This window comes from Arachis stenosperma, chromosome 6 (genome assembly GCF_014773155.1).
Source record: "Arachis stenosperma cultivar V10309 chromosome 6, arast.V10309.gnm1.PFL2, whole genome shotgun sequence".
NCBI classification, from domain to species: domain Eukaryota; kingdom Viridiplantae; phylum Streptophyta; class Magnoliopsida; order Fabales; family Fabaceae; genus Arachis; species Arachis stenosperma.
In genome coordinates this window covers 38,990,499-38,997,779 of record NC_080382.1, presented here as the reverse complement: position 1 = coordinate 38,997,779, position 7,281 = coordinate 38,990,499, and the positions used below count along the sequence as shown (strand labels likewise).

General features: G+C 40.0%; 1 non-coding gene across 1 annotated transcript; it reads left to right on the top strand.

The window, feature by feature from the left end:
* Window positions 1–837: 837 nt before the first annotated feature.
* On the top strand, window positions 838–945 carry LOC130937867 (small nucleolar RNA R71). The gene has a single exon (XR_009069061.1). It is a non-coding gene; the product is annotated as a small nucleolar RNA R71 (small nucleolar RNA).
* Window positions 946–7,281: the final 6,336 nt, after the last annotated feature.

Here is a 7,281-nt window from a genome sequence, read left to right as displayed (position 1 = left end):
CTCTGTGGAGGCTAGTGCACGCCCATTGAGGCCTTCCTCAGTGGCGTCCACTTCCTCTCTTTCCTCTCCAGATTCGGCCATGTTTATGGCCTTGCACTCTCCTTTTGGATTTTCTTCTGTATTACTTGGGAGAGTACTAGGAGGGAGTTCAGTAATTTTCTTGCTCAGCTGTCCCACTTGTGCCTCCAAATTCCTAATGGAGGACCTTGTTTCAGTCATGAAACTTTGAGTGGTTTTGATTAGATCAGAGACCATGGTTGCTAAGTCAGAGGGGTTCTGCTTAGAATTCTCTGTCTGTTGCTGAGAAGATGATGGAAAAGGCTTGCCATTGCTAAACCTGTTTCTTCCACCATTGTTGTTGAAACCTTGTTGAGGTCTCTCTTGATTCTTCCATGAGAAATTTGGGTGATTTCTCCATGAAGAGTTATAGGTGTTTCCATAGGGTTCTCCTAGGTAATTCACCTCTTCCATTGAAGGGTTCTCAGGATCATAAGCTTCTTCTTCAGAGGAAGCATCCTTAGTACTGCTTGGTGCATTTTGCATTCTAGACAGACTTTGAGAAATCAAATTGACTTGTTGAGTCAATATCTTGTTCTGAGCCAAAATGGCATTCAGAGTATCAATCTCAAGAACTCCTTTCTTCTGACTTGTCCCATTGTTCACAGGATTTCTTTCAGAAGTGTACATGAATTGGTTATTTGCAACCATTTCAATGAGCTCTTGAGCCTCTGTAGGCGTCTTCTTCAGATGAAGAGATCCTCCAGCAGAGCTATCCAAAGACATTTTGGATAGTTCAGAGAGACCATCATAGAAAATACCTATGATGCTCCATTCAGAAAGCATGTCTGAGGGACACTTTCTGATTAATTGTTTGTATCTTTCCCAAGCTTCATAGAGGGATTCACCATCCTTCTGTCTGAAGGTTTGGACTTCCACTCTAAGCTTACTCAATTTTTGAGGTGGAAAGAACTTTGCCAAGAAGGCATTGACTAGCTTTTCCCAAGAGTCCAGGCTTTCTTTAGATTGTGAGTCCAACCATATTCTAGCTCTGTCTCTTACAGCAAAAGGGAATAGCATCAGTCTGTAGACCTCAGGGTCAACCCCATTAGTCTTGACTGTGTCACAGATTTGCAAGAACTCAGCTAAAAACTGATGAGGATCTTCCAATGGAAGTCCATGGAACTTGCAATTCTGTTGCATTAGAGAAACTAACTGAGGCTTAAGCTCAAAGTTGTTTGCTCCAATGGCAGGGATAGAGATGCTTCTCCCATAGAAGTCGGGAGTAGGTGCAGTAAAGTCACCCAGCACCTTCCTTGCATTGTTGGCATTGTTGTTGTTTTTGGCTGCCATAGGTTCTTCTTCTTTGAAGAATTCGGCCAGGTCCTCAACAGAGAGTTGTGCCTTAGCTTCTCTTAGCTTTCGCTTCAAGGTCCTTTCAGGTTCAGGGTCAGCTTCAACAAGAATGCCTTTGTCTCTGCTCCTGCTCATATGAAAGAGAAGAGAACAAGAAAATGTGGAATCCTCTATGTCACAGTATAGAGATTCCTTGAGGTGTCAGAGAAAAAGAAAAATAGAAGAAGGAGGTAGAAGAATTCGAACTTGATTTGATAGAGTTCGAATTGTGCATTAAGAAGGAGTGATTTTTGAAAAAGATTTTGAAATTAGAAATTAAAAAGATTTGATTGAAAACTATTTTTAAAAGATATGATTTTTAAAAAAATTTAATGACTTGCCTAACAAGAAAAGATATGATTCAAACATTAAACCTTTCTCAACAGAAAAGGTAACAAACTTGAGATGTTCAATCAAATCATTAATTGTTAGTAAGTATCTTTGAAAAATGAAAGAAATTGATTTTGAAAACATTTGATTGAAAAGATATGATTTGAAAAAGATTTGATTTTGAAAAACTTTGAAAACTTTGAAAAAAAATTTGATTTGAAAACAAAATCTTCCCCCTTGTGCCATCCTGGCGTTAAACGCCCAGAATGGTATCCATTTTGGCGTTTAACGCCCAAAATGCTACCTTTTTGGGCGTTAAACGCCCAACCAGGTACCCTGGCTGGCGTTTAAACGCCAGTCTGTCCTTCTTCACTGGGCGTTTTGAACGCCCAGCTTTTCTGTGTAATTCCTCTGCTGCATGTTCTGAATCTTCAGTCCCCTGTACTATTGACTTGAAAATAGAACCAAGATCAAATAAACAAGGCATGCAAGACACCAAACTTAAGATTAGACACTAGACTCAAACAAGAAACATAAAGTATTTTTGGTTTTTATGATTTTTTTAAAAATTTTTTTGTGCTTTTTTCGAAAATTATGTGAAAACAGAAAATAAAGGTTTCAGAATTCTCAATTTGAATTTCCAGGAATCATTGCAATGCTAGTCTAAGACTCCGGTCCAGGAATTAGACATGGCTTCACAGCCAGCCAAGCTTTCAAAGAAAGCTTCGGTCCAAAACACTAGACATGGCCAATGGCCAGCCAAGCCTTAGCAGATCATTGCTCTAATAGCAAGATTGATAGAGATCAACAAGCTATTGTGATGATCAGTTGAAACCTCGGTCCAATAAGATTAGACATGGCTTCACAGCCAGCCAGATTTCAACAGATCACCATGAAACACTAGAATTCATTCTTAAGAACTCTGAAGAAAAATACCTAATCTAAGCAACAAGATGAACCGTCAGTTGTCCATACTCAAGAACAATCCCCGGCAACGGCGCCAAAAACTTGGTGCACGAAATTGTGATCACTACTTTTACACAGAACAATCCCCGGTAATGGCTCCAAAGACTTGGTGCACAATACCATGGCATAAACACAACTTCGCACAACTAACCAGCAAGTGCACTGGGTCGTCCAAGTAATAAATCTTACGCGAGTAAGGGTCGATCCCACGGAGATTGTTGGTATGAAGCAAGCTATGGTCACCTTGTAAATCTCAGTCAGGCAGACTCAAATGGGTATAGTGATAAACGAATAAAGCATAAAGATAAAGATAGAGATACTTATGTATATCATTGATGAGAGCTTCAGATAAGCGTATGAAGATGCCTTCCCTTCCGTCTCTCTGCTTTCCTACAGTCTTCATCCAATCCTTCTTACTCCTTTCCATGGCAAGCTCATGTAGGGTTTCACCGTTGTCAGTGGCTACCTCCCATCCTCTCAGTGAAAACGTTGCCTATGCTCTGTCACGGCATGGGTAATCAGCTGTCGGTTCTCGGTCAGGCCGGAATAAAATCCATCGATTCTTTTGCGTCTGTCACTAACGCCCCGCCTGCTAGGAGTTTGAAGCACGTCACAGTCATTCAATCATTGAATCCTACTCAGAATACCACAGACAAGGTTAGACCTTCCGGATTCTCTTGAATGCTGCCATCAGTTCTCGCCTATACCACGAAGACTCTGATCTCACAGAATGGCTGGCTCGTTTGTCAGGCGAGCACTCGATTGTCAGGCGATCAACCATGCATCGTGTATCAGGAATCCAAGAGATATTCACTAAGCCTCGTATGCTTGTAGAACAAGAGTGGTTGTCAGTCACTTTGTTCATAAGTGAGAATGATGATGAGTGTCACGGATCATCACATTCATCAAGTTGAAGAACAGGTGATATCTTGGAACAAGAACAAGCGGAATTGAATAGAAGAACAATAGTAATTGCATTAATACTCGAGGTACAGCAGAGCTCCACACCTTAATCTATGGTGTGTAGAAACTCCACCGTTGAAAATACATAATAACAAGGTCTAGGCATGGCCGTGAGGCCAGCCTCCCAATGATCAAAGAACTAGATGTCCAAAGATCTCCCGATGTCTAATACAATAGTAAAAGGTCCTACTTATAGAAAACTAGTAGCCTAGGGTGTACAGAGATGAGTAAATGACATAAAAATCCACTTCCGGGCCCACTTGGTGTGTGCTTGGGCTGAGCAATGAAGCATTTTCGTGTAGAGACTCTTCTTGGAGTTAAACGCCAGCTTTTATGCCAGTTTGGGCGTTTAACTCCCATTTTGGTGCCAGTTCCGGCGTTTAACGCTGGAATTCCTGAGGGTGACTTTGAACGCCGGTTTGGGCCATCAAATCTTGGGCAAAGTATGAACTATCATATATTGCTGGAAAGCCCAGGATGTCTACTTTCCAACGCCGTTGAGAGCGCGCCAATTGGGCTTCTGTAGCTCCAGAAAATCCACTTCGAGTGCAGGGAGGTCAGAATCCAACAGCATCTGCAGTCCTTTTCAGTCTCTGGATCAGATTTTTGCTCAGGTCCCTCAATTTCAGCCAGAAAATACCTGAAATCACAGAAAAACACACAAACTCATAGTAAAGTCCAGAAAAGTGAATTTTAACTAAAAACTAATAAAAATATACTAAGAACTCAACTAAAACTACCAAAAACATACTAAAAACAATGCCAAAAAGCGTACAAATTATCCGCTCATCACCCATCACTAAGAAAAGCATGGAGCAAACAAGAGATCCCACTCATCATGAAATTCCTGAGATACCTCAACGGATGCACTTTCCTCCACAAAACTCTTGGGAGCAAATTAACACCTCCCTAGGAGAATTGAGTTCCAACATGGGACAACTAAGGGTGGAGCACCAAGAACATTCCATCCTCCTCCATGAAATTAAAGAAGATCAAAGAATCATGAGAGAGGAGCAACAAAGGCAAGGAAGAGACATTGAGGAGCTCAAGCACTCCATAAGATCTTCAAGAGGAAGAACAAGTCGCCATCACTAAGGTGGACCCGTTCTTTAAATTCCTTGTTCCTTATTTTTCTGTTTTTCGAATTTTATGCTTATGTTATCTATGTTTGTGTCTTGTGATCATTAGTGTCTTAGTGTCTATGCCTTAAAGTTATGAATGTCCTATGAATCCATCACCTTTCTTAAATGAAAAATGTTCTTAATTGAAAAAGAGAAGAATTGCATGAATTTTGAATTTTATAACAGATTAATTATTTTGATGTGGTGGCAATACTTTTGTTTTCTGAATGTATGCTTAAACAGTGCATATGTCTTTTGAATTTGTTGTTCATGAATGTTAGCTCTTGAAAGAATGATGAAAAAGGAGACATGTTATTGAGGATCTGAAAAATCATAAAAATGATTCTTGAAGCAAGAAAAAGCAGTGAATAAAAAAAAGGAAAAAACGAAAAAAAAAAGAAAAGAGAAAGAAAAAGAAAAGAGAAAGAAAAAGAAAAAAATAAAGTTGTGATCCAAGGTAAAAAGAGTATGCTTAAGAACCCTGGACACCTCTAATTGGGGACTCTAGCAAAGCTGAGTCACAATCTGAAAAGGTTCACCCAATTATGTATCTGTGGCATGTATGTATCCGGTGGTAATACTGGAAGGCAGAGTGCTTTGGGCCACGGCCAAGAGTCATAAAGTAGCTGTGTTCAAGAATCATCATACTTAAATAGGAGAATCAATAACACTATTTGGATTCTGAGTTCCTATAGAAGCCAATCATTCTGAATTTCAAAGGATAGAGTGAGATGCCAAAACTGTTCAGAGGCAAAAAGCTAAAAGCCCCGCTCATCTAATTAATACTGATCTTCATAAATGTTTTTGGAATTCATTGCATATTCTCTTCTTTTTATCTTATTTGGTTTTCAGTTGCTTGGGGAAAAGCAACAATTTAAGTTTGGTGTTGTGATGAGCGGATAATTTATACGCTTTTTGGCATTGTTTTTAGTATGTTTTTAGCATATTTTAGTTAGTTTTTATTATATTTTTATTAGTTTTTAGTTAAAATTCACTTTTCTGGACTTTACTATGAGTTTGTGTATTTTTCTGTGATTTCAGGTATTTTCTGGCTGAAATTGAGGGACCTGAGCAAAAATCTGATTCAGAGGCTGAAAAGGACTGCAGATGCTGTTGGATTCTGACCTCCCTGTACTCGAAGTAAATTTTCTGGAGCTACAGATGCCCAATTGGCGCGCTCTCAATTGCGTTGGAAAGTAGACATCCTGGGCTTTCCAGCAATATATAATAGTTTATACTTTGCCCGAGATTTGATGGCCCAAATTGGCGTTCCAAATCAGCTCAAAACTGCCCCGCGTTAAACGCCAGAACTGGCACAAGAATGGGAGTTAAACGCCCAAACTGGCATAGGAACTGGCGTTTAACTCCAAGAAAAGTCTCTACACATGAAAGCTTCAATGCTCAGCCCAAGCACACACCAAGTGGGCCCGAAAGTGGATTTTTATGTCATTTACTCATTTCTGTAAACCCTAGGCTACTAGTTTTCTACATATAAGACCTTTTACTATTGTATTTTAAAATCTTTGGATCTTTTTGATCATTTTTCGATCTTAGGATCATCTTTGGACGTCTAGTTATTAGATCATTGGGAGGCTGGCCATTCGGCCATGCCTAGACCTTGTTCTTATGTATTTTCAACGGTGGAGTTTCTACACACCATAGATTAAGGTGTGGAGCTCTGCTGTACCTCGAGTATTAATGCAATTACTATTGTTCTTCTATTCAATTCAGCTTATTCTTGTTCTAAGATATTCATTCGTACCCAAGAACATGATGAATGTGATGATTATGTGACACTCATCATCATTCTCACTTATGAACGCGTGCCTGACAACCACTCCCGTTCTACAAGCAAACAAGGCCTGAATGTTTATCTCTTGGATTCCTTAAGCAGAATCTTTGTGGTATAAGTTAGAATTGATGGCGGCATTCAAGAGAATCTGGAAGGTCTAAACCTTGTCTGTGGTATTCTGAGTAGGATTCAATGATTGAATGACTGTGACGAGCTTCAAACTCCTGAAGGCTGGGCGTTAGTGACAGACGCAAAAGAATCAATGAATTCTACTCCAACCTGATTGAGAACCGACAGATGATTAGCCGTGCCGTGACAGGGTGCATTGAACATTTTCACTGAGAGGACGGGATTGTAGCCACTGACAACGGTGATGCCCAACATACATCTTGCCATGGAAAGGAGTAAGAAGGATTGGATAAAGACAGTAGGAAAGCAGAGAGACGGAAGGGACAAAGCATCTCCATACGCTTATCTGAAATTCTCACCAATGAATTACATAAGTATCTCTATCTTTATGCTTTATTCATATATCACTCATAACCATTTGAATCTGCCTTACTGAGATTTACAAGGTGACCACAGCTTGCTTCATACCAACAATCTCCGTGGGATCGACCCTTACTCGCGTAAGGTTTATTACTTGGACGACCCAGTGCACTTGCTGGTTAGTTGTGCGAAGTTGTGATAAAGGGTTGAGATTGCAATTGAGCGTAC